Consider the following 27,098-nt stretch of genomic DNA (forward strand, 5'->3'; position numbering starts at 1 on the left):
CATGAGCTTCTCAAAGGTGAGTGTCTTCTACCCTTTTCCTGTGTTCTTCACAGGATCGAACACCAGCTCAGAGCAGAACAGGGCTGGGCTTAACAGAGGTGAACAACACACCAGCTAAGAAGCCACACAGACCAGGAGAAACACACCAGACGTGGATTCAGGGATGAAGCTCCAAGAGGAAGTGGCGTATAGTCCCTCGGGCACATGGAAAGGGCAAGGACTTGGGGCCAAACACCTGAGTTTCAGTCCCACCTCAGCCATTTCCACCTGCTGCGTGGTCTCCAGCAATTTGTTTCCTCTCTTAGAGCCTCAGTTTTCTGCTCTTTGAGTGGGACAGATGCACATATTACAAGGTTGTTGTGATGATGATTCATTAATTTGAATTAATTTATTTTATCTTCTGAGTTAGTTTCTTTTAAATGAATGGGCTATACATATAGCATCTAACCCAAGACTTGACACGAACTTGGCATTCAAAAACCATTGGTCCTTTCCCCTTTCCCCCAAGTTACAGCTGCTTGTACTGCTTTGCTAAACGGCGCTGGAAAAGTTCAGCTTTCGAATCCACAAATCTACTTCGTAGATCTACAGAACACACAATGCCTGTGCAAATAACCGTATGCCGGCTCTGGGCCCAAGGAGTCATTATTCACTCTTAGAGCCAACATATGGTTATCTGCACAGGCACCAGAGGAGAGGGAGGCTCCTGCAAGATCCCAGACCAGCCAGAGCAGCTCTGGGCTCCCCTCTCCTCTGCCTCTGACAGGGTTTCCTTAACCAAAGCCCTGCACACCCTCTTATTCATGCCAGCTTCTTCCACCAATGCCCCTTGACCTATGACATTAACCGCACCTGGCTGCAGGTGGTCCCAGAGAGAGAAGCCGGGTCAGTTCTTCAGCGGTGACGCCTATCCTGCTGGCAATATTGGTCTAGCTGCCGATCCTCCCAGGATAGCATATCCCCAGTTGCATTTTCAAAATTCCTTCCTGACATGATACGGGGGGGTGGGGGGAGGACTAAGACAGCAGGAGGAAGCAGCATCTGTTCCCCCCTCCTCCCTCTGCATTTACATCCAACACAGACATCAGTCTGGATCCAACCGCCAGCCCAGCAGGCTGCTACAGGCCGGGGGAGACGTGAAAATACAGGAGCCTGGAGGGGGGAGGTGGAACCGACAGGGAAGGCTGCTTCCTGCATTACAAGACGCACCATTTGTCTGGGAGTCTGGTGCAAAGTGCTGGCAGCCGCGATCCTTACACCAGGCACTGGCGGCTCCAGGGGCAGAGGAGAGCTTTGTGTCTCACGCCCTGAATGAGGCAGACATCAGCGTGCAGAGGGGTCTCCCTCTGCTATAGTCTATGGTCCTCCCGAGAAACCGAAATTCAGAGGGTGACATGCTGTCCCAAACCGATCAGCCCAGCCTCCAGGGAAAAGATGGGTTTAGCCCTGACGGTGTTGGTAAGTGGTTAGAGCACCTGAGGGTATTGGGTTCAATTCCGATCAAGGGCACATGCCTCGGCTGCAGGTTCGATCTCCAGCCCTGGTCGAGGTGCATGTTAGAGGCAGCCAATCAATTTGTCTCTTTCACATCGATGTTTCTCTCTCTCTCCCTCCTTCGATCCTCAGCCCTGGTCGGGGTGCATGTGGGAGGCAACGAATCAATTTGTCTCTTTCACATCGATGTTTCTCTCCCCCCCTTCCACTCTCGCTAAAAAAAATCAGTGGAAAAAATATCCTTGGGTAAGGGTTAACAAAACAAACATACTAACTAACTAACAAACAAAGATGGGAAGAAGCAGGTGGTCACACCAGCTACTGAGGGGAATAGATTTCACTGCTGCCACTCACAGCCCCTCACCTCGTCCTGCGGATCTCCGCGCTCACAAAAACAGGGGCCAAGCTTGGGTGCTGTTTCAGGGGCCTGGAATCGGTCCTGGGCAGGGGGTGGGGAGCAATACAGACCATTCCTAATGCAGCTCCATGGGCCCTCCCCCAACCAACAGACAGCTGCCCTGAGCCCATGCGGCCTGTGATGGCCTGTGGTCATGTTCCTGGAGAGATGAGGCCCATATTCTCACCAACAGGCAGCGGGGGCTTAGGAGTGTGAACGCAATCAGCCAAATGCATCCATTCGGGGGATTGAAGGCCTGGGGGGTCTGGGGGTTTCTCTGCTGAAGCACTGGGGGTGGGGAGAGGAGGGTGGGGGCTTAGCCTGAGTGCAGGAAGGTGCTTGCCTGGAGCTGGGGGGTGGGGGAAAGTGGGAGGAGTGCGCTCCTGAGCAGATGCCTGGGCGGCTCCAGATGGCAGCGGCCTCCCAACAAAAGGACAGGAGCCAGAGGGAAGGAGGAGCACTAAACCGAGGACTCGCTTTACGAGGCTTCCTGCTGGAGGGCAAATCAGACTCCCACCTGGAAGCTGCCCAGAGGCTTGCTCAGAAACAGCTATGCAGTTTCCAGGGAGACCTGGAATGAACAAGCCGCTGAAAAGACACCGCAGCCCAACCCAAGTGGTCAGCCCTGCGGGTCCCAGGGTGCGTGGTGGGGGTCGAATGCAGGTGCTGCACTGGCTTAGATAGGGGACTTCGGGCACCTTCCTTAGTCTCTCTGTATTTCTGTCACAGGAAAATGTGGGTAATGACGGGCCCTCTTTCACCGGGTCGTTGTGAGGAGAATTGTAAGGAAAACACATGTGGAGCACAGCACACAGGGCCTGGTGCTTGGGGAGCACCCACTATGCTGATTATTGTAATGATGATCATCATCCTCCGAAGAAACCTGGATCAGCTCCCCTTCTCTCAGAACGTACTGTCCCCTCAAACGCCGCATGTCCCTGCTTGGCGTGTTCTCTGTGCTCTTTTTCCTTTTTCAAAGCTTTCTCTGAGCGCCTCCCAGTCCTTGGGCCTCTCATGAGCGGAGCCTCAGACCCGAGGAGGCAGTGTGGTGCCACAGCAAGGAACACAGTCCACGACTCACAGCATCTAAGTTCTCCTGCGGCCCCAGGTGCTAATGAATGTTGTGAACCTCAGAGAGAACTTTTGAGCCTCAGTTTATTCGATGATGACGCCAGTGTTGCTCACATCACAGAACTGTTGTGAAAGCGAAATGACACAATGAATGTAAACAGACATGCCGTAAAAATAAAGCTCTGCACCAACATTGGGGTTTGCTGATGAGAGTAAAATGCCGAGAGGTGCGAGGGGAGAACAAATTTGCTCCAGCTGCCAGCAGATGTGCTGCTGGGCAGTGCTGTGCCACCACCAGAGGAGGGAGTGGCTCCGGGTTCCTCAGGCAGGGATCTGGATAGGCAAGCGGAGTGTGTGCGCCCAGGGAGGGCGGTGGAGGGGTTTGGGGAGTGGGCATAGAGATAGGAAGAAGGGAGGGTACTTGAAAAAGTGCCAAGAGAGGGGGCACAATGACAGAAAGCTGGACTGACTCCCAGTTCTGTCACAAACTGGGGGGTCTGTTCCCACACTGTTGTACACATCTTTGCAAGCCCATTAAAAGAACCTGGTGGACCACTTTTGCAAGCAGAGTCCTCCAAATACAGCAAAACTAAAGAGCGGGGGGGGCCCTCCCCACCACGGTCAGTGAGTACATTCACAGTACATTCACGCAGAATCCAGTAACAATGACCAGGTGAAAAGCCCTGTGGGTGGATGGGTTTCCCGCTGGTCCTAAAGCCCGGCACTGTTCTACTGTTCTACGTAAGCTGTGGCCCTCACAAGAACAGCGGTTCTCAACCTGTGGGTCGCGACCCCTTTGGTGGTCGAACGACCCTTTCACAGGGGTCGCCTAAGACCATCCTGCATATCAGATATTTACATTACGATTCATAACAGTAGCAACATTACAGTTATGAAGTAGCAACGAAAATAATTTTATGGTTGGGGGTCACAACATGAGGAGCTGTATTTAAAGGGCCAGAAGGTTGAGAACCACTGACACAGAAGCTACCCTGATAGACAAGTACATCCGAGCTGCTGCTGATATTGCTGCTGATATGATAAGTAACAGTAACTTCCATTTACTAAACACCTACTATATGTGAGCATTGTGCAGGGCTCTTTATCTGTTTAATCTTAATTTAATCTTTACAACAAGATGTTCATTGTTAAGCCTGTTGTATAAGCCAGAAACTCCAGGCCTAGGGTAATGAGAGACTTTCCTGTGGTCACAAAGCAAGTCGAGCTGGATTTGGTCCAGATCCCAAATCCCCGGCATCAGCATTTCTGCCCCCACCTTTCAGCCTCCTTCCCGCAACCTCCCAGCGCCACCTCCACCTCTTTCTGGGAGAACAGAGTCATCGGAAAGGGAGCTGGAGCAAGAAAGACAAACTGCAAAGAGGCGCAAACTCAACAATATGGAAACCTTCCTCTGTTCAGGCCCCAGGTAGGCGCCCCCCTCGGGTAGATCCCCCAGCTGCAGCCTCCAGGCCGCTAGCGCGGGGTCCACTGTCAGTTACTCCTTGGTTCAGATTGTAGCCCTCACTTCCTGCACATCCTCCCCTGGCTGAGATGAAAACAGGAGATTCCGGGAGCAGCAGGAAGCTCTAACCCAGATGGGAACAACGCAAACCCTGGACACAGAGTGTGGCTTCAGCGACGTGGGCCTCAGCCTCTTACTGCTCCCTGGACAGCTGTCCATCTGCTGGGGCCCAAAGCTCCACCCAGGGGAGGGGTCCTCAGACTGCCCCCCATATGCTGGGGCTGTCACTCAGGAAGCTCCCAGGTTGTGGAGGCCAGGCTAAGGTGGGGGAGGGGTGCAGGGCACAAACAAAGCTGTTTCCAGGCTTTTCCATTAAGGTAGGCAGTCGTGACAATGGCAAGCCTAAGCCAGCTGACAGCACCGGCTGGGGAATAAGGAGCAAACGCTCTCCCAGGCCAGCCTCCTTGCAAAGGAGAGCCTTGAGGTCTGGCTCTGTGTCCTACTCTGGGGAGAAGGAACACGTCCCCTCGGAAGATTCGGGGGGCCAAAGAGCCTCCTCTCATCTAAGAGCAGGAGCAAGAGTCAAGAACTGCCCCCACCCTCACCCCTCCCGGACCAGCCCCAGGCCCGAGCCCCACTCACCGTCTCTGCCTCATGCAGCCCCCTTCTCACAGCACCAGAGGCGGCGGCGGGAAGGAAACCTCCAGTGTCCCAAGCTGCACATACGTCAATCAACGTCGCAAAGCACACACAAAGAAGACCCCGGGGTCACTCTAGGAAAAAAAAGAACAGGCTTTGTGGTTTGCGGCTCGTCCATCCGCTGGGAAATGACATCTTGGCCCACTTATGTGGGAGATTCTGCGCAGCATAACTGCATCTTTGTCCCACGATGTTCAGAGCACTCTGCAGAAACGGAGAGGTTCTGCCAGGGGTCTGCACGTTAGACGCTGGGGGTGAGGGCATCTCTTCACCTAGAAGATCATTATTATGTCCTGACACCATAATCTAATTGCTGGTTCCCTGTTCACCTAAAGGAGTTAAGGCCTATCTTGAAGAATCCCTCCTCCACCCAGGGGAGAATTTACCCTTAATCATCGCATTCATTTTCTTAGCTTACTTAGGAGAACTATTATGTTTTTCTTCCCCATTTACAGATAATCAAACGAGTTCACCATAAATGATAACACGTTGAAAGGAGATTTAATTTAGTGTCAGGCAACATGGATTTTAAGTTCTAGCTTGTGATATCATACTAGAGGCCCGGTGCACGAATTTGGACCCCAGCAGCAAGCTAACCTACAGGTCGGAGTGGCTGCCCCTGGTGGTCAGTGCACGTCATACCAAGCGGTTGAGCAGCCTTAGCATATCATTAGCATATTATACTTTGATTGGTTGAACAGCCAACCGGTCAACTGGACACTTAGCATATTAGGCTTTTATTATATAGGATAGGGTGGACCACTTTCCTACATGTGTCTCAGATTCTTCTCCTGCGCAATGGGGAGAAGGTACAGTAGGGAGGGTCCGACCACTGGGCCTTTAGTAAGGATTCTGCAGGCTCAAGTCCCAGCTCCAGTCCTCCTGGGCAATCATTTAACCTTTCTCAGTACAGATAACATACCCACTCAATTATTTGCTTTAACATTACAGTGTACCTGCAGGAAATGGTAAAATCCACCTTTGTAGAGGGGAGCATGGCATTATCTAGCAAAATAAGTATGCACTTACTTGATGACCCAGAAATCCTGGTTCTAGAAATCTATTTGAAATATATACTATATGCTTCTGTTGTAATCTCCAGGATTATTGTTAAGTGAAAAAAAAAAGGAAAAAGTGTGTTTAATATGCTAACATTTATTTAAGAAAAGGGAGAAGAAAAAACGTATATATGTATTTGCTTATAGCTTTAATAAGACAATAAAAGGTAAAGCATAAAATAAATTTAAAAGGCCTATAGGGAGGGGTATGAATGAGGTGGAGGGGACAGGGAGAGAAGCTGGATATTCCTTGTTTTGTGGATTTGTTTGTAATGTGTATCTGATATAATTATAAAATACAATTAATATTTTTAAAAGAAATCTCTAAAATGAAAAGCAAGAAACGAGTCCATGTGGCCAACTGGCTGTTACAATTACACACACAGAAACTAAAACACAGTAATTGGACTGCATATCCTTGGAGGCAAATGCCATACGGATAAAAAGAACTGCCCCCTCTCCCCAGTCTTAAGCTGTTTTCAATAATGTATTGATGATATTATGGTATTATTATTGAGACTTCTGTATGTGATTTTTGGGATAAATTAAATCTATAATAATAAAAGGGTAATATGCTAATTAGACCGACATCCTTCCGGACGTCCTTCCTTCCAGGCGAGGGAAGCCCACGTCCCAGGTGCCAGAGGGAAGGAAGGCCTATTCTTGCATGAATTTCGTGCATCAAGCCTCTAGTGAATAATAATATTGATGTTGCTGAGAAATAAGAGTTTCTTACTGAAAGAAGATGCAAATGTAGGATTGATGAGATCAGGCAAAAATTCTGTAGCCCTGACTGTGAACTGGAAGTATCAGTATGTTCTCTCTCTCTCTCTCTCTCTCACACACACACACACACACACACACACACTCTTCCTAGCTCTGTAAGGCCTAGAAACAAGGATTATTCTAGTAGAAATGAACACCCCTATTAATCAGATTATAATTACCATCCCCCACAAAGAAATCAGGCTTCCTGGAGAAACATCTGATGCAGTAAATGTACAGCATGAACCTAGAACATCTTTTCACACAAACAAGTGTCAAAGACTACTACAGTCATGCCGAGAGGACTCAGAGCCAACCAGACGAAGGCTTCCCTGGTCAAGCTGAGCATCAATGAGGATCATAACTGCAATAGAATGAAGCTTAACAAATGCGTTTAAATCTTACAAATCCCTAATAATATTTTCAAAACTCCAAACAACTCATGAGTCACCTTGTGGAGATGTTAGGGAAATAGTTCATTATTTTGAAAATAGTTCATCGTTGAATAAAGAAAAAAAAAAGGAGTGGGTAGGGGTATAGCTGAGATGAGATTGGCCTTGGACCAATAATGGGTACATTGGGTTCACTATATTATTCTCTCTTCTTTTGTAAAACATTTTAAAAATGTTTTGAAATCATTAGAATGCTAATTCTTGCATAGTCGTTTAATCTGGATGATGATGCCATCAATCCAGGATGATGACAAAGGATATTGAGATTATTGTCCCCAGTTTACACCAGAGGGAAATGGTGTAAAGAATCCATTGAGCCAGGATTCAATCCCACGTGTCCTTACCTCCAAAAGCCCACTATTTCACTGTTGCCTCTTCAATATCCTCATTTGCACATCTGGGTTAATAAAACTTTCTCTGCCTATATGACAGTGTTGAGGGATTGCAATGAGATAATGTATGGGAAAGGACTTGGAAAACAATTCTTTGTACATGTATTACGATTATTTGAAAATTGGGGATCAGATCTGTCCTTTGGGGTTGCTGTGAGGATCAAATGGGAGCTATGATTTGCAGGAAGACAGACAGACAGAAAGAGAGCCCTTAAAGATGAGTGAGACTACAATCACCACCAATGCTTTTAGGGGCTAAATGAACCCAGGTATAGACCCTCCATCTGACCCAGAGATAGGAAGGTTCCAGGAAGGATGCCAGGTGCTCTGGGGAGAAACAGGGATCAAGCCAGATCCCTGATATCCCGAAGGCCGAGAGAAGAGTGGCTCTTAGTCACAGTCGGGTGGGGACTGGGGCTAGGTTGCTGGGCACCTTGGGCACTGCCCATAGATTCCAGAGGCCAGACACCTACCGGGTTCCTCTGAGTGAGGCCTGGGCGGGAGGGTAGGTATGGCAGGGAAGGTGCTCACCCAGGACAAGAGGAGGCACCACAGGAAGGAGTGCTGGGCTGCGCACCAGCCCCCAAGCTGCTCCTCAGTGCTCACAGCTAACGTCTGCCCGGGAGTATTTACAGATTTCTTCTCAGCAAATGTTGTTCTCAGATTGTCTTTCCCTCTGCCACACGATAAAGCGGGTCTGGGGGATCTCTAACACAGGGGTGGGGCGTGTCTGGTCCGCAGGGCGTATAAGACCCGCTAAATGGTTTGGTCTGGCCCTGCCGAGGCATTAGGGGTGAGTTAATTAAATGTTTGTCTAAGTATAGAAGGCTAATTTTTAAGCTGATCATTTTGTATGGCCCTCGATTGATGTCATAAATACACAAATGGCCTTGGCAGGAGAAAGGTTCCCCACCCCTGATCTAGCACTTTTCCTCCGTGAAATCCTTTGATTCTATCCACGCATATTTCTGAAGAAATACAAAACTGAACTCCTCCTGGGCTCTGGGTCTTGTGCTTCTGCCCCCTGGATATCCAGTCTGTGCTCAGGGAACAAAGACTTCAAAGGAAGACTCATTCTCTCTTTCTTCTTCCTTTCTTTCCCTTTCTTTCTTTCTTTCTTTCTTTCTTCCTTTCTTTCTTTCTTTCTTTCTTTCTTTCTTTCTTTCTTTCTTTCTTTCTTTCTTTCTTCCTTCCTTCCTTCCTTCCTTCCTTCCTCCCTCCCTCCCTCCCTCCCCCCCTCTCTCTCTTCTTACCTAAGCATTTAAAAATAATTTTACTTCTTGTTTTTTTAAGAGTTAATCTCTTCACATGATATGAAATAAAAGATACAAATGCCTACGCAGTAAAAGTATCTATAAGTAAATTTCCCTCCCAAACCTGTCCCATGCTTCCCAGTCCCACCCAGCCCGCTCCTGCCCAGCCACTGTTACCAGGCTCTTGTGTGTCCTCCCAGAGACGGTCTACGCATACAGCGATACATTTAAATAACTACAGCAAAACATGTACAGGGCTTGCAGCTGAAAACCTCACAACACTGATGGAAGAAATCGGAGATCTAAATAACTGGAGAGACATATTGCGTTCATGGAGTAGAAGACTCAACATAGTTAATATGCAAACTCTCCCCAAATGGATATAGTTGAATGTAATCTCTATCAAAATCACAGCAAAATTCTTAGTAGATATAGATTATTCTAAAATAAAAACAGGAGAACCCGGCCGGCATGGCTCAGTAGTTGAGCATTGACCTGTGAACTAGGAGATCAAGTTTTGATTCCCGATCAGGGCATATGCCTGGGTTGTGAGCTCGATCCCAGCTGTGGGGAGTACAAGAGGCAGCCAATCAATGATCCTCTCTTATCACTGATGTTTCTATCTCGCTCTCCCTCTCCCTTCCTCTCTGAAATCAATAAAAAATATTAAAATAAAACCAGGAGAAAATCCCTGAGATCTAGGGCTAAGCAAACAGTTCTTAGATTTGATATCAAAAGCATGACCCATGAAAGGAAAAATCGATAAAATGAACTTCATCGAAATTAAAAACTCAGGTCTGTGAAACAGGAGGGAGAGTGGGAGCAACCACATGTCTGACAAAGAACCAGTTCTAGAATCTACAAATAGCTCTCAAAACTCAGCAGTAAAGATGCAAGCAATTCAGCTAGAACCTGGTCGAAAGACATGAAAAGACATTTCACCAAAGCAGATATTTAGATGGCAGATAAGCACTTGAAAAGGTGTTCGACATCATTAGCCCCTAGGGAAATGCAGATTAAAACACACTGAAAAGAACCCGCAAACAGTGAGCTATCACACACACATATGCACACCTACCAGAACAGCCTAAAAAAGTGACCTAGTAATCCTACTCCTACGGATTTACCCAAGAGAAATTAAAATATATGTCCATACAAAAACCTACATGTGAATACCACGTGTATTCATAATTGCTAAAAAGTAGAAACAAGCCAAATGCCTGTCCACAGGTGAGTAGATAAGGGTATTTTCTTCTATTGATTTTTTAGAGAGTGGAAGGAAAAGGGGTGGGGGGAGGGAAAGAAAGAAAGAGACAGAGAGACAGAGAGAGAGGGAGAAATACATTGATGTGAGAGACATTTGCCTCCTGCACACTCCCTGACCGGGGCCAAGGATCAAACCAGCAACCCAGGTATGTGCCCTTGACCAGGAATCGAACCTGAGACACTTCAGTGTGTATGTGTGCGCACGCGCGCCAATGTCCTAACCACTGAGCACACTGTCCAGGGCAAGAACTTTTTGGAATGATGGAGATATTCTGTATCTTGATTATGGTGGTTACACACTGTATGTGTTTGTAAAATTCATAGGCTTGTACACCTAACAAAGTTGAATTTAAAAAATATATTTTTATTGATTTTTAGAGAGAGAGAAAAGGAGAGGGAGAGAGAGAAACATCGATGTGAGAGTGGAATATCAATCAGCTGCCTCCTACAACGCCATCTACCACCTACATGTGCCCTGATTGGGAACCGAACCAGCAACTATTCAGGATTGACATCCAACCAACTGAGCTGAATTTTATTTTATGTAAGGTATACCTCTATAAACCTACTTAGGAAAAAACCTTAAGGTACATGCAAAGACACGTTACAATCTAGGAGAAGATACTGAATATGCACAAACCTGACAAAGGATTACTACCAAGAATATATATAAAGAATGACTATTATCAGAAATATAAACCTGATGTAAAATCTCTGTCATCAGTGATGCAGCAGCAAAAGTCCCACTGATAATATCAAACGGAGTTATAAAGTTTTCTGTCGGACTATCAGTGTTGGTGAGGATGTGGGGAAAAGGAACCCTTGTGTACTGTTGGTGGGATTGTAAATTGGTGTAACCACTATGAAAAACAGTATACAAATTCCTTTAAAATGTAAAAATAGAACTACCTTATGACCCAGCAATCCAACTGTTGGGGATCTATCCAAAGAAGTAGAAAACACTAATTTGAAAAGACATATGCACCCCATGTTCACTGCAGCATTATTTACAATAGGCAAGATATGGGAGCAACTTAGGTGTCCATCGATAAGATGAGTGGATAAAGAAGCTGTGGTACATACAGGGGTAGGCCAAAGTAGGTTGTGAGTATGTAAAACAGTTTATTCTTGTGTTATTACTTATTAACTATTGTATTATTTATTTGTATTACAACTGTAAACCTACTTCTGCCCAATCCTGTATATACAATGGACTATTACTCAACCATAAAAAAGAATAAAATTTTGCCATTTGTGACAATATAGATGGACCTGGAGGGTATTATGGTAGTGAAATAAGTCGGACAGAGAAAGACAAATATCATATGATTTCACTTACATGTGGAATCTAAAAAACAAAATAAACAAACAAAACAAAACAGAAACTAACTCATAGATACAGAGAACAAACTGATGGTACCCAGAAGGGGATGGGGAGTGGAGATGGGTGAAAAAGGTGGAAGGGATTAGAAAGTATAAACTTCCAGTTATAAAATTAGTCACAGGGATATAAACTACAGCATAGGGAATATAGTCAATAGTATCGTAATAACTATGTGTGGTGCCAGATGGGTACTAGACTTATGGGGTGATAACGCTGTAAGGTATGAAAATGTCTAATTGCTATGTTGTTTATCTGAAACTAATATAATACTGTATGTCAACTATAATTTAAAAATAAATAAATAATGCCCTAGCCAGTTTGGCTCAGTGGCTAGAGCGTCGGCGTGTAAACTGAAAGGTACCTGGTCAAGGGCACATGCCCGGGTTATGGGCTGGATCCCCAGTGGGGGGTGTGCAGGAGGCAGCCAATCAATGATTCTCTCTCATCATTGATGTTTCTATCCCTCTCTCCCTCTCCCTTTCTCTCTAAAATCAATAAAAAATATATTTAAAAGGAAGGAAGGAAGGAAGGAAGGAAGGAAGGAAGGAAGGAAGGAAGGAAGGACTTTTTTACGTAAATAAACCAATAGAAATAAAAGCAGGAGAAAAACAGGAATACACAGTGGTGACCTGGGAAATACAAATCAAGACCATAATGAGATACCAATTTATACTCATTCAATTGGCAAAAATTATTAAGTCTGATTACATCAAGTGCTGAAAGAGGTTGAAGATCCAGTCTCTTATGCATACATCACTAAGGGTATGACCACGTTGGAAAAAGTCTTACATTACCTTGTAAATTGAATATTCACAAACTATCATTTAGCAAATCTACTGCTAGATATATACCCATGAGCCACTCTTTACATGTACAAAATATTCCTTGCAGCACCAGTCACCACAGCAAAAACCTAGAAAAAGCCCCAAAGTTCGTCAACAGACACTGGTAATTAAACTGCATTAGAGTCAAACAATGAAATATCATATTACACAGCAGGCAAAATAAGCAAATCTGCAGTAAAACTATATAATTAGCAAAGCCCACACTCCCTTTATGCCAGATGGGAACCAAGTTCACAGCAATCCAGCAACAAACCAACGACGTGAAAGGCCCGTGGAAGACACAAAGATGAGCAAACTACACAAGGGATTTCTTTAACACGTTCTCTTTGTAATTATCTCAGAAAATTGTTATTATTCCCAAGGGGGTGGGGGGGAAGGTGCAACTATACTTAGTTTATATATTCAATACGTCTTGATTTAAAATATTCCACGAATCAGACACAAATTGGTAGATAACATGACCCAGTGAGAGAAGTGTTTTGACGTATGAACTATCTCTTCTTGAGGATGATAAAGCAGATAAATGGACCCCAGTCCTGTGAATGGACCTAGGAAGAAAGATCCAATGAAAGACAGGCTCCTGCCTCAGACGGAACAGTCTGGAAGACCACAACCTGACGGCCAGGAGGGGCCGAGGGGGCTTTCTACAGAGGCCGGGCTGTAATCAGGAGTGGGAGATACTTGTGTCGTTAGATGCTGCTCGGATTCCCACCTGTATCTCAGTGACTTCCTCCACAGAACAAGCTAACAAGTGAAAATGGGGTTCTGATGCGGAGAAAGGTGGAACATCACTCCTGTCCCGGCCACATGCACACGGGGAGCGGCCACTCAAACCAAGGCTAGCCCTACCTAGGACCGGAGGGGCTGAGCACGGGACACAAGACAATTGGAACCACTTCTATCCCCACCTTTTCTTTCTCTCATAGATACAGCCAAATACACTCCACATTCATTTTGGCTCATATTAATCTCTTATATTTTAATAAACTTTTTGTTTTCATGTATGATCCCTCCCCCCGCCCCCCAATATTACCAGCACCACAACCATGTGAGGAGAAAAGGGAAGGATATCTATCCATGTGCCCTTCAAATATAACACTGTAAGAGTGACATGAGCCTCATGGTGGAGTAAGAAGTCCCCTTTAAATCTACAACTAGTTCAATATCTATAACCCAAAAAGGTTATAGATATCAAACTAGTTGTAGATTTAAATAGTTGTAGCTCCTCTGCTCAACACACTAGCACACCTGAGAGATCCACACATCAGTGCCTCTGAAGGTGAGCAAATTGGAACACGTAGGGGAGGCAGGATGAGGGGAGGACAGAAAAGGTGGCCACAGATTCAGTTCCCCAGCCCCTGTGGCTGTGCTTGTGGCCCCAGCTAATGCAGTAGCAGAGGAAAAGTTGGGATGTGGCCCCCACACTACAGCCCAACAGCAAATAAGAGGGGTAGAGGTAGAGTCAGCTCCTGAGAATGTCTCCCTCCCCCAATTGTTAGCAGCAGAGCCTGGGAGCATCATCTATGGCCTCCTGGCTACACTAGGAGCCAGAGAGAATAAAGCAGCAGGGCAGAGGGCTTATGAACCAGCTTCCCCTCACCTGCCACATCCCCCAACCAAGGTGGTGATGACCCAAGGCTGAGGCAACCTAGACACAGCAAGGACACTCACCACCCCAATCACCCAGGCAGCACCTCCTCCAGGACCACAGTGATGTTCCCTCCTCCCACAGGAGGTGCCAGTAGCCCAGGTAAGAGAAAACAAAAACTTGCACTATAGCGCCATCTCCTGGAACACATAAAAGAAAGACCTCTAATTAGCAGGTCTTTCTGAGTTGTTAAAATCAAAACAGTACCTAAGAGAAGTGTTCACTACTTCAAATGTGCTGGCATATGAACAATCCATTAAGCACCACGAATAACTAAGGCAACACAACAACACAGGAAGAAAATGAAAATTCCCTAGAAACCAAACTCATGGAAGATTGTGATCTAAGTGATAGAGAATTCAAAACAGCATTCATAAAAAAAAAAAAATCTCAATGAAATACAAGAAAACTCAAAAAAGCAGATCAAAGAGCTCATGAATAAAATTAATGAACAGAAGAGATTGAAATTATTAAAAAAGAACAGATTTTCTGGAATTGAAGAACTCCATAAATGAGATAAAGAATGCATTAGTAGCACTGGAAAGAGGGCAGACCATATGAAGACAGAATTAGAGAGCTTGAAGATAGACATCTAGAAATGATTCAGATGGAAGAAGAGAGAGAAATACGATTTTTTTTAAAAATGAAAGAACTCTACAAGAACTACCTGACTCCACTAGAAAGGGCAACATAATGATACTGGGCATTCCAGAAATAAAGAGCCTATTCAAAGACATATTTGATGAGAACTTCCCAACCTAGGGAAGGAACCGAACAATCAAATGTAAGAAGCTAGCAGAACGCCTACTTATCTCAATGCAAGAAAAGATATTCTCCAAGAGACTGTCAAATGTTGATGATAAGCCCCGCTGGAGTGGCTCAGTTGGTTGAGCATCATCTTGTGCAGTAAGGGGTTGCTGGTTCGATTCCCGGTCAGGGTACATACCTGAGTTGCATGTTTGATCCCTGATTGGGATACGTACAGAAGGCAACTGATTAATGTTTCTCTCTTACATCTATGTTTCTCTATGTCTGTCTCTGTCTCTCTCCCTTCCTCTCTTAAGGATGTCCTCGGGTGAGGATTTTTTTTTAAAAGTTAATGACAATTCTCAAGGCAGTAAAGGAAAAAATAAGAAAGACACTAACCCAGGGGTGGGCAACCTTTTTGTAAGTGCGTGCCCAAACCAGCAAAATCCCTGACTCAAAATTCTTCTGCGTGCCAACCCTAATTTTTTGAGAACATGTTACGCCTACTTGATATCTCTTAACGTGTACGTATGTGTAGACATCTAGAAATGATTCAGATGGAAGAAGAGAGAGAAATAAGATTTTTTTTAAAAATGAAAGAACTCTACAAGAACTACCTGACTCCACCAGAAAGGGCAACGTAATGATACTGGGCATTCCAGAAATAAAGAGCCTATTCAAAGACATATTTGATGAGAACTTCCCAACCTAGGGAAGGAACCGAACAATCAAATGTAAGAAGCTAGCAGAACGCCTACTTATCTCAATGCAAGAAAAGATATTCTCCAAGAGACTGTCAAATGTTGATGATAAGCCCCGCTGGAGTGGCTCAGTTGGTTGAGCATCATCTTGTGCAGTAAGGGGTTGCTGGTTCGATTCCCGGTCAGGATATATACCTGAGTTGCATGTTTGATCCCTGATTGGGATACGTACAGAAGGCAACTGATTAATGTTTCTCTCTGACATCTATGTTTCTCTATCTCTGTCTCTGTCTCTCTCCCTTCCTCTCTTAAGGATGTCCTCGGGGGAGGATTTTTTTAAAAAGTTGATGACAATTCTCAAGGTGGTAAAGGAAAAAATAAGAAAGACACTAACCCCATCAGATTTCTCACCAGAATTCTACGGGCCAAGAGAGTGTGCAATGATATATTCAAAATACTGAAAGATAGAAACCACCAGCCAAGAATAACATATCAATAAAGCTATCCTTCAGATATAAAGGAGAAATAAAGGCTTTCCCAGACAAATAAGAGCTGAGGGAATTTACTACCACAAGACCTGCACTACAAAAAATGTTGAAAGGCATTCTTCTACGGAAACCAAAGACAAAAATACACAAAACGTTAAGTAAGGAGACAGACAGACAGCAGCAGGAAAGTGTGACTCTATATCAAAACAGGATATTAAACACTTAACTATAATATTAAGGGTAAAGGGATAAAAGCATTAAATATAACTAGAGTTACTGTTTTTGATAATGAATGCAGATTAAAAAGGAATAATTTGTGACAATAAAACATAAAAGGGGAAGAGGAAAAGAACAGAACTTGTATAGGTGAATGAAGATAAAATGCTATCAAAAGAAAAAGAACTATTTTATCTATGAGACATTTTATACAAACCTCGTGGTAACCACAAAACAAAAACCCAGAGCTGAGCTATGAAACAAACAAAAAAGAAACAAGAAAAACATCAAAGAAAACCACCAAACTAAAATAGCAGACAGAAACGCAAGGGAAAATAAACAATGCAGATATAGAGCATCAGAAAACAAAAGATAAAACGGCTATAATAAGTCCTAACTGTAAATGGACTGAACTCACAAATCAAAATGCACAGAGTAGCTAGAATGGATTCAAAACAAGATCAACTCTATGTTGCCTGAAGGAGACTCATCTCAGCTCCAAAGATGAATACAGGCTCAAAGTGAAGGGGTAGAAGGTGATACTATAAGCAAATGATATCCAGAAAAAGTGGGGATAGCCATACTTATATCAGATAAAATTGATTTCAAGATATAAAAGATAATGAGAGACAATTATAGATATTTTATAATGATAAAGGGGACAACTAATAAAAAACCATAACATTTATAATATTTATGCACCCAATTTGGTAGCACTAATATATATATAACAATTATGAACAGATTTAAAGGAAGAAATAGACAGCAACACAATAATAGTAGAAGACTTTAACACCCCACTTACACCAATGGATAGAGCATCCAGACACAAAGTCAACAAGGAAACATTGGCCTTAAACGACACATTAGACCAGATGGACTTAATAGATATATATACACAGAACTTTCCATCCCGAAGGGACAGAATACTCATTCTTCTCAAGTGCACATGGAACATTCTCAAGAATAAAGCATCTGTTGGGACACAAAACAAGTCTCAATAAATTTAAGAAAACTGAAATCACAACAAGCATCATTGCAACCACCTAGTATGAAATTAGAAATCAAGCCCTAGCTGGTTTTGCTCAGTGGTTATAGCGTCGGCCCGTGGATTGAAGTTGTACCAGGTTCTATTCTGGTGAAGGGCACGTATCTCGGCTGTAGGCTCAATCCCCGGCCCTGGTCGGGGTGCGTGAAGGAGGCAACCAATTGGTATATCTTTCTCACATTGATGTTTCTCACTCTCTCTCCCCCTCCCTTCCACTCGCTTGAAAAATCAATGGGAAAAATACCCTTGGGTGAGGATTAACAAACAAACAAAAAAGAGAAATTAGAAATCAACTCCAAGAAGAAAGCTGGAAAAAAATCGCAAAAATATGGACATAAACATCATGCTGCTGAATAACTATTGGGTCAACAAAGAAATAAAAGAAGAAATAAAAAGATACATAGAGACAACTGGATTGAAGTTGTACCAGGTTCTATTCTGGTCAAGGGCACGTATCTCGGTTGTAGGCTCGATCTCCGGCCCTGGTCTGGGTGCGTGAAGGAGGCAACCAATTGGTATATCTTTCTCACATTGATGTTTCTCACTCTCTCTCCCCCTCCCTTCCACTCGCTTGAAAAATCAATGGGAAAAATACCCTTGGGTGAGGATTAACAAACAAACAAAAAAGAGAAATTAGAAATCAACTCCAAGAAGAAAGCTGGAAAAAAATCGCAAAAATATGGACATAAACATCATGCTGCTGAATAACTATTGGGTCAACAAAGAAATAAAAGAAGAAATAAAAAGATACATAGAGACAAATGAAAATGAAAATATGACATACCAAAATCTTTGAGATGCAGCAAAAGCACTACTAATAGGTTAAGTTTATAGTAATACAGGCCTATCTCAAGAAACAACAACAACAAAAATCTTAAATAAACAATCTAACATCACACATTAAAGAACTAAAAAAAGAAGAACAAACAAAGGCCAAAGTCAGTAAAAGAAATAAAATAACAAAAATCAGAGTGGAAATAAATGAATGGAGAATAAAGAGACAACAGAAAAAATACAATGAAGAGCTTGTTCTTTGAAAAGATAAAGAATTGATAATTATTTAACCAGACTCACTAAGGACGACAGAGAAAAGACTCAAATAAATAAAATCAGAAATAAAGGAGAAAAGTTACAATGGATACCACAGAAATACAAAGGGTTATAAAAGAATACTGTGAAAGGCTACATACCACCAAACTGGACAACCTAGATATTTGCAAATGATGCTACTGATAAGGGATTGATATCCAAAATATAGTTTAAAAACTCATACAACTGAACAACAGAAAACAAGCAATCTAATTTTAAAATGGGCAGAGCCCTGGCCACGGTGGGTCGGTTGGTTGGGCATCATCCTGTATACCAAAAGGTTGGCAGTTCGATTCCTGGTCAGGGCACACGCGGGGGTTGTGGGCTCAGTTCCCAGTAGGGGGCGTGCAGGAGGCAGATAACTGAAGTTCCACTCTCACATAGGTGTTTCTCTCTCCCTCTCCCCCTCCCTTTCTCTCTCTAAAAAAAAAAAATCAATAACAAATATTTTAAAAATTAAATTAAAATAAATAAGATAAGAATAGGCAGAGGATCTGGGTCAACTTTTCCCCACAGAAGACATACAGATGGCCAACGGGCCTATAAAAAGATGCTCAACGTCACTAGTTAGTAGGGAAATGCAAATCAAAACTACAATGAGGTATCACCTCACACCTAAAATGGCTAATCTCAAAAGACAAGAAAGAACAAGTGTTGGAGAGAATGTGAAGAAAAGGGAATCCTTGTACATTGTTGGCGGGACTGTAAATTGGTACAGCTACTATGGAAAACACTACGGAGATTCTTTAAAAAAAAATTAAGAATGAAACTATATCATATGATCCCCAATTCCTCTTCTGGGTATTTATCTAAATAATATGAAAAGATATATGCACCCTTGTGTTCATTGCAGCATTATTTACAATAGCCAAGATATAGAAGTCAGGTGTCCATCAAAGGGTGAGTGGATAAATAATATAATGGAATATTATTCAGCCTTAAAGATGAAATATTGCCATTTGTGACAACATGGATAGTGCTTTAGGGTACCATGCTAAGTGAAATAAGTTAGACGACAAAGGACAAAAACCGTTTGATTTCACTCAAGAGTGGAATATAAAACAAAAAAGTAAAAAATGAACTCACAAAATAAAACAAACTCATAGATACAGGCAAAAGAACAGTGATTATCAGAGGGGGAGGGGACCAGGGGAGGGCGAAATGGGTCAAGAGGGTCAAATACATGGTGACAGATGGAAACTAGACTTTTGGTAGTGAGTCCACAAGAGAGTATACAGATATGGAATTATGACTGTGTACACCTTAAATTCGTATAATATTATTAACCAATGCCACCTCAATAAACGAACCCACATTGGTTATTAAATGTTCTAAAATGTTCAAACCTTTTCAACATATTCTCTACAACTGATCTTCACAACCACCCAGTGTGGCAGGATTATCATCATTCCCATCTTACAGGTATGAAATATGAAAAGATATGCACCCTTGTGTTCATTGCAGCATTATTTACAATAGCCAAGATATAGAAGTCAGGTGTCCATCAAAGGGTGAGTGGATAAATAATATAATGGAATATTATTCAGCCTTAAAGATGAAATATTGCCATTTGTGACAACATGGATAGTGCTTTAGGGTACCATGCTAAGTGAAATAAGTTAGACGACAAAGGACAAAAACCGTTTGATTTCACTCAAGAGTGGAATATAAAACAAAAAAGTAAAAAATGAACTCACAAAATAAAACAAACTCATAGATACAGGCAAAAGAACAGTGATTATCAGAGGGGGAGGGGACCAGGGGAGGGCGAAATGGGTCAAGAGGGTCAAATACATGGTGACAGATGGAAACTAGACTTTTGGTAGTGAGTCCACACAGAGTATACAGATATGGAATTATGACTGTGTACACCTTAAATTCGTATAATATTATTAACCAATGCCACCTCAATAAACGAACCCACATTGGTTATTAAATGTTCTAAAATGTTCAAACCTTTTCAACATATTCTCTACAACTGATCTTCACAACCACCCAGTGTGGCAGGATTATCATCATTCCCATCTTACAGGTATGAAAACTGATGCTCAAATGATTTTTAAAAATCCCTTATTTGAGGAAAAAAAGGATCTCCTTAAGTAAGGTCATGCAGCTAGGAGTAGCTGAGCCAGGAATTGGCCCCGAGAGCCATGACTTGAGATCACATGGCCTTCCTGCACACGATGCTTCCTGTGTAATACCGAAGGGAGCTTGGTGGTCCTGGGAGCAGCAAAAAGAAGTGGAGGAGAGCCCTAGCTGGTGTAGCTCAGTGGCTAGAGCGCCGGTCTGCGGGCTGAAGGGTCCTGGGTTCAATTCCAGTCAAGGGCACATGCCCGGGTTTCGGGCTTGATCCCCAGTGGAGGGCGTGAAGGAGGCAGCCTATCAATGATTCTCTCTCAACGTTGATGTTACTATCTCTCTCCCCCTCTCCCTTCCTCTCTGAAATAAAAATAATAATAATAAAAATGTGGAGGAGAATTTGCTCAAGGTGACAAGTCAGTCAGTCGTGGGACAAAAGCAAGAACTTTCTAGAGCTGACATCCCTTTCAGATGACTACAAGTTCTCTTTCTTTCTTGGGCGGCGCTGGGGAGGAAGGGCTGGCAGACAGAAGGGTTCCATCTTTGCCAAGGCCCCGCAAGCACACCACGTGCTAGACGGTGCGCTGGCACCTAAGCTGGGAGGCACAGCTGTTCTCCAGAGGCAGGGGCTGGCGAAGGTGTCACCCCCACTGGTGCCACCGGCCTGGGCAATGCAGCAGGGTGTGAGCTAAGGGCCAAGCTCGGGTGGGATGAGGGGGAAGGGGAATGGGTGGCCTGAGGGGTGCCCAACTACCTGTCTCAGCCGCGGGAGCTTCTCCTTTCGGGGCCACAAGCAGCAGCCTAAAAGCAACCCTGGGCAGAGAAAACCACTCAATTCAGAGGAGCACCGCCTGGGACAGCGCGGGCTCCCCTGCTTCTCATTTTGCAGATGTGATGAGCACCTGCTGCTTCTGCAGCTGCTCAGGAGAAGGTAAGGAGAAGCAAGCGGACATATTCCAAAGTCCCCTGGTGGCAGCGAGGAGCCAGGAGCGCTGTGGCCTTTGTACAGCTTTGGTAACTTGGAGTCTAAGCTAGAACACTGTGCTCTTTCTATTCTATGTCTGCTTTCTGTCTCGCCTTGGGGCAGGCATGTTTCTCCCCTTCTGCCTGGACTTCATTAATCCGGGAGCTGGGGCTCCCCCATCGCACTTGGAGCTGCCTGAAGGCAGGGGCTGTGCCTCTCCCATTAGACTGGAAGCTCCCCAAGGTTAAAGGTCATACCTCCAGTAGCTTTAGAATCCCCCCAGCCCTGGGCTCCCATCTCCTCCTTTAACCTCCCCCAGCACCGAGGTCAGGGTCTGCCTGCACCGCTCCCTGCAGCGACTGGCCTGGCCAACTTGAGCTTAGAAATCAGTGAGCCACACAGGACCTGGAGAGTCTCCTTGGAGTACACTGGGCATCTCAGTTGATCTGAGCTGGCGCCGGTGCCCAAATCTCACGCGTGGACTGAGACGCAGAGCCACAGGCTGCGGCTGGTCTCCCGTACCTCCCGGCCCCTCCCCCTGCCTCCTGGCCCATGAGCACCGCGGTCGGGTCACACCTGAGCCGCCAGACAAGAAAGTACCAGGCTCGCTCAGCCCCGCAGCGCAGAGAAGGAATCTGATTAAACGCTATTTTAATCGAGTGCTTTATCCTCACAAGTAATCGCTCCATACTTCCTCTTACAGTTTAATAACAGGAAAACGAAAAAGGTTATTTCTGAGAAAGGTGCCTACTTCATTTTTTCAGATAACAAGAGTTACCTACATAACTTACGGTGTCTCCTTTAATACTGTATCTCCTAAGAAACTTAGGGGGGCAGAACTGTGCTCAGATGGAATTTATGTCACCTCTTGGTTCATTCATTTCATTGCAAATTTACTCATCCTATTTTATTGAAGCCATTACACGATTCTTCAACTCCTAGATTATACAGAGATGCATTAAAACTGTCTCTTCTTATATTTTATCTTCTTAATATCCTGAGGCGACAAAATGATGTAGCGATGCAGAAAATGGGTTTTGGAACTAGAGACCTGGCTATATGATTCCAGCTCTTACTAGTTTACCAGTGAGTTACTAGCTAGCTGTGTGGCCTGACCTATGGTTTCCTCAGCTACAGATGGGGGACAGTGCTGCTCTTCAGCCCATTCTCACTGGGTCTAAGTAGTCACCCCGGTCTGCGAGGCCTCCCCCCAGCGCCCCTGCCTCCCCACGCTCGGCTGTCGTCCTAGACTCACAGTCCCAGAGGCCCACAGGCTGCTCTGTGCCCCATCATCTCCTTTTCTGCTGGGTCCTCATCACACCTCAGATAAGGTCTGCCTTCCTCCTCTACTTCAGACCAAGCTAAATCCCAAGCTTCAATGTGCATAGAAATACATCACCCACGGATCTTATCCAAATGCAGCACCTCGGGGTGGGGCCCTCCATTGGTTATCTCCATTTATTATTTATTTCTAAGAAGCCTGCACACCTGTAATGACTTGTTTAATGTTACCTGTCTCTCCTGCCAGACTCAGCTCCCTACACCAGCCCCCAGCACTGTGCCTCGACAAGAAGCACTCAAGAACTGTCTGGTGCTTAAACTGAGTAATAGCTGTAATGGCTCCTGCCTGGTTTCTTGGTCAGAGTCAAGAAACCCCTTGTCAAAAATACTCCTCAAGAATGGCTGACGCATTAAATAAGTGGCGTCAGCCATTATTACTCGTGATATTATTATATACTGACTACAGGTGTTTGAGGCAAGAACCATGGCTTTTACTTCCTTTCCACCCCACGTAGTTCCCAGAATGGTCCTGGACGCACAACCAAGGCCTGGAACGTGTTTGCTGAGCGGACGTCTGGGGGCACAAAGGAAGGAGAGACCCTGACCCGTGGCCCTTTGTGAGTCCCACATAAGTAGAACGGCACCATTAGCACATCACCAGCCTTTCGGAGAAACCGAAGTCTCCCTCCTACCCATCCCCACTGTGGCTGGGAGCAGACTTCAAACACAAACAACAGAGACCAAAGAGTTACTGAGAAATCCTCAGAGCAAACAAGCAAGTGACAGCCCAGGAAGGAGGGCATTGTTTTCAAAACTATTTCCTGAGTCCTCAAAGGACTGGAACAAGGCAGGATTGTGCTGGCTGCCTCCCCTGCAGGAATTCACATTCTGGGCCTGTCTAAATGCCAGCTACACGCTGCCCAGAACACAATGACCAAACCCCACAAGCAGCAGCCACGGGCGGGGGCTGCAATGCTCCCCTCCCACTAATTTCGGGATTTCAGGCCTTGGACCTCGGTTCTCTGCATTCAGCTTTTCTGATCTTGCTCCCCCCACTCCCTCTCCCCCCGGCCTGGCTCTCCTGCCTCCGTTTCATTCCTTTTGGCCCACTCTATGTTCTCTCCTTCCGACCAGAGAGTGGGCAGAGGTGTGTGCAGTTCAGAAGCTTCTAAACAACATGACCTCAAGGGAACCAGTGATTGGGCCATTTCCAGGTGACCTGTCCCCTCTGCAGACCCCACCCCCTTCATCCCCAACCTCCGAGAGATGAGAGAGGAAACTGAAACCCGGAGAAGGCTCTTGAAGATGCGGTGCCTCCATGTAGGTGATTATGGGGCCAGAGGAGTCGGTTATATACGAGGGGGCTGAAAACATCAACCCTGAAATTCAAAGGTGGGTTCCTAAGTATTCAAAAAATGAGCAAGTCTGTGAGTGCTGCTTTGAAAATATAGCAACGAAGAAAATATAAGGAACTAGTATTAAAATCAAACCACCAGGTATTTATTGAAAAATACATGATACTGTCCCATTTTTTAATAAAGATGGCATTTCTTTTTATTTATTGATTATTTTTGAGAGAGAGAATGAAGAGCGAGAGAGTCAAACATCAATTTGTTGCTCCACTTATTTGTGCATTCATTAGTTGATTCTTGTATGTGCCCTCACCGGAGATTGAACCCAAACCTTGGTATTGGGATGACTCTCAAATGAACCGAGCTACCAGACCAGGGCCAATAATGTCCCTTTATTATCTTGTTATGAGGGTATGATAAATAGGAAATAGTAACAATGTGGCATTTAAGTAATGCTTCTACGCTCCACTATCAGAGATATTAGCAGGAAGTAAACATCTGAAAACCAAATGAATGGTTCAGGTGTTCCAGTCTACAGGCAATGCATTTTTGACATCTTAAAGCCCATTTTGCAACTGAAATCCCTCCACATTTAGTGTCATCAGCAGATTCAGAGAGTGTCTGAACAGAGGCAGTGGGAACGGGTGCTCCATTCGGCAGCACCCAAAGAGCAGGCTGATGACACAAAGGGGCAGACGTGTTCGGAGCCCTGGTGTACAACAGCTAAGTGCACCAGGAGTTCAGAGAAGGACGAGACTATGGGAGGTCTGTGGGGAGGTGTGGGGGCTGCAGGGGGTGAAATGGACTGTTGGTAAGGCGTTCCAAGTTTAGGTCTTGGAAGCTCAGAGAAGGTGTAGAAATGAAGCGAGTCAGGACAGAAAGGCATGGGTCATTTGATACTGGGTTTGGAGGAGCAATTCAAGGCTCTGGGATAGGAAGGATGCCAATTGGATGGAGAGGAAAGTTCATGTCGAATAGTGGGAGAGGAGCTGGGATGCGGAAAGTTCTGGATGCTAGGCTAAAAACTTTTTGTTTTGTTTGCTTAATCATGCAAATAACACAATACATTCTTGCAGCGGAAGACTCAAGTAACAGAGCTGACGTTAATGAACCCCTCAACACCCTCTCTCACCCAGGTCCCCTCTGCAGAGGCAACACTCTGGATGGAGAGGAAGGTTCATGTCCAATAGTGGGAGAGGAGCTGGAATGTGGAAAGTTCTGGATGCTAGGCTAAAAGCTTTTTGTTTTGTTTGTTTAATCATGCAAATAACACAATACATTCTTGCAGTGGAAGACTCAAGTAACAGAGCTGATGTTAATGAACCCCTCTCTCACCCAGGTCCCCTCTGCAGAGGCAACACTGTTAGTGGTTAGGAAGATATCCCGTCAGGCCCGAGACTTCATGCATCAGGCATGGGGGACTCACGGGAACTTTCTGAGCCAGGGACTGTGTCCATGGTGGGGACAGTCAGCAGAGATGAACAGATGACTCCTGAAGAATGGAATAATGCAAGACACAAGGTGGGAGAGAGTGAATGGGGTAGGAAAAAAAAGAGAGCACACAGAGGTAGCTACACCCACCAAAAATGGGAGGGAACTGACCGCAAGATCGGTTTAGACCTGAGCAGAACTTAGAGAGTTGGTCCAGTTTTCAAGCAGGAAAGACCTCTGTGGGAAACAGAGGCCAACAGGAGGTGGTAGGAAGAGGATCTACTCACTTTAAAATCTGACCGGCGGTGAAATAACTGTTCTTGATATGTAGTAAGCACTCAATAAATGTTGAATTGAATGTTTGCAAACCTACATTACAAGGACCAAAAATAGGGGTATAGAGGACACCATTGTTTTGCTACCCAACAGCCATTCCCTCCTTCTTCCCTCGTGTGTAAGACCCCAGTTTGTTTTTGGTTTTTGGTGGTACCATGTTCAGGGAGATGGATCTTCCTCCAGCTCCAAGAGATGAGCCATGAGTTGGCTAAGCCAGCATGGTAATACCATTCCCCTTGGCCAGTGCTTGGTTTAGGGAGAGCGTATGGCCAAGTTGGTCAATTAAGCATAAGAGGAAGTGAGCTGGGGAAGCTTCTGACAAAGATTATTTTCTCTGTCAAAAATACAGTACAGGCCCTGGCTGGGTGGGCCAGTAGGTTGGAGCATTGTCCATGTACACCACAAAGCCTGTGGGTTCTATTCCCGGTTGGGGCACATACCTAGGTTGCGGGTTCGATCTCTAGTTGGGGGTGCATATGGGAGGCAACCGATGTTTCTCTCTTTCTCTCTTGATTATTTTTGAGAGAGAGAATTGGTTCTCTTAAAAAACCAAACATACACATCCTCAGATGAGGATTTAAAAAAACAACAACACAACAGTATAGGCCTGACACTGTACTCCTACCAAGAACTTGGCTATTTTAGAACACGATATTTGGACATATGGCTGCCATCTCATAACCATGAGGCGATAAACCTCAGAATTATGATCTGACAAACTAAAGATACCAAAGTGGAAAGAGAAAAAAGCCGGGGTCCTTTGTACCTGACGTCCTGCCCAGAACCCGAAACCACTGCCTTCAGAATGTTTATTACGAGAGGTAATTAAATGTCATTTGAAGCCTGCTATCTGGGCATTCTGTGCAGTCACCTGAAGGTAGGCAAATGGCAATTGGTGAGATCATCTGCCCTGGCTTTTACTAAGACCCTAAAATGTGTAATTGGGCAACACAGTTCTTGCTGCATACTGGACTGAGTGAACAAGAGGAAGAAAGGGGCAGTCGCTGACAGATGGGGAGAGGCCTAAAACTGCTGAGCAGCCCAGGAAGTAGTAACTCAGTGCGGCTCAAATCAGTGCAGCGCAACCCACGCAACTTATAACCATTAATGGCATGTCCTCTATGTTCAAAGACCTTTGGGGGATAAAATGATAAAAAGCACATGGCCCACTATGTTCTAG

At 44.7% G+C, this 27,098-nt stretch overlaps 1 protein-coding gene across 24 annotated transcripts in view; it reads right to left on the bottom strand.

The window, feature by feature from the left end:
- The window catches only part of NFASC (neurofascin), a 188,582-nt gene that overhangs the window by 97,018 nt on the left and 64,466 nt on the right, over nucleotides 1–27,098 (bottom strand). For 22 of the 24 annotated variants that reach the window (XM_014532554.1, XM_014532541.1, XM_014532553.1 and 19 more), the window contains exon 2: nucleotides 5,067–5,197. The exons of the other annotated variants lie outside the window; for them this stretch is intronic. The gene's annotated coding sequence lies outside the window, so the exon portion shown is untranslated. The remainder of the gene's footprint in view (nucleotides 1–5,066; nucleotides 5,198–27,098) is intronic. 24 annotated transcript variants of the gene reach the window in all.

Source organism: Myotis brandtii, unplaced genomic scaffold, assembly GCF_000412655.1.
Source record: "Myotis brandtii unplaced genomic scaffold, ASM41265v1 scaffold898, whole genome shotgun sequence".
Taxonomy (NCBI): domain Eukaryota; kingdom Metazoa; phylum Chordata; class Mammalia; order Chiroptera; family Vespertilionidae; genus Myotis; species Myotis brandtii.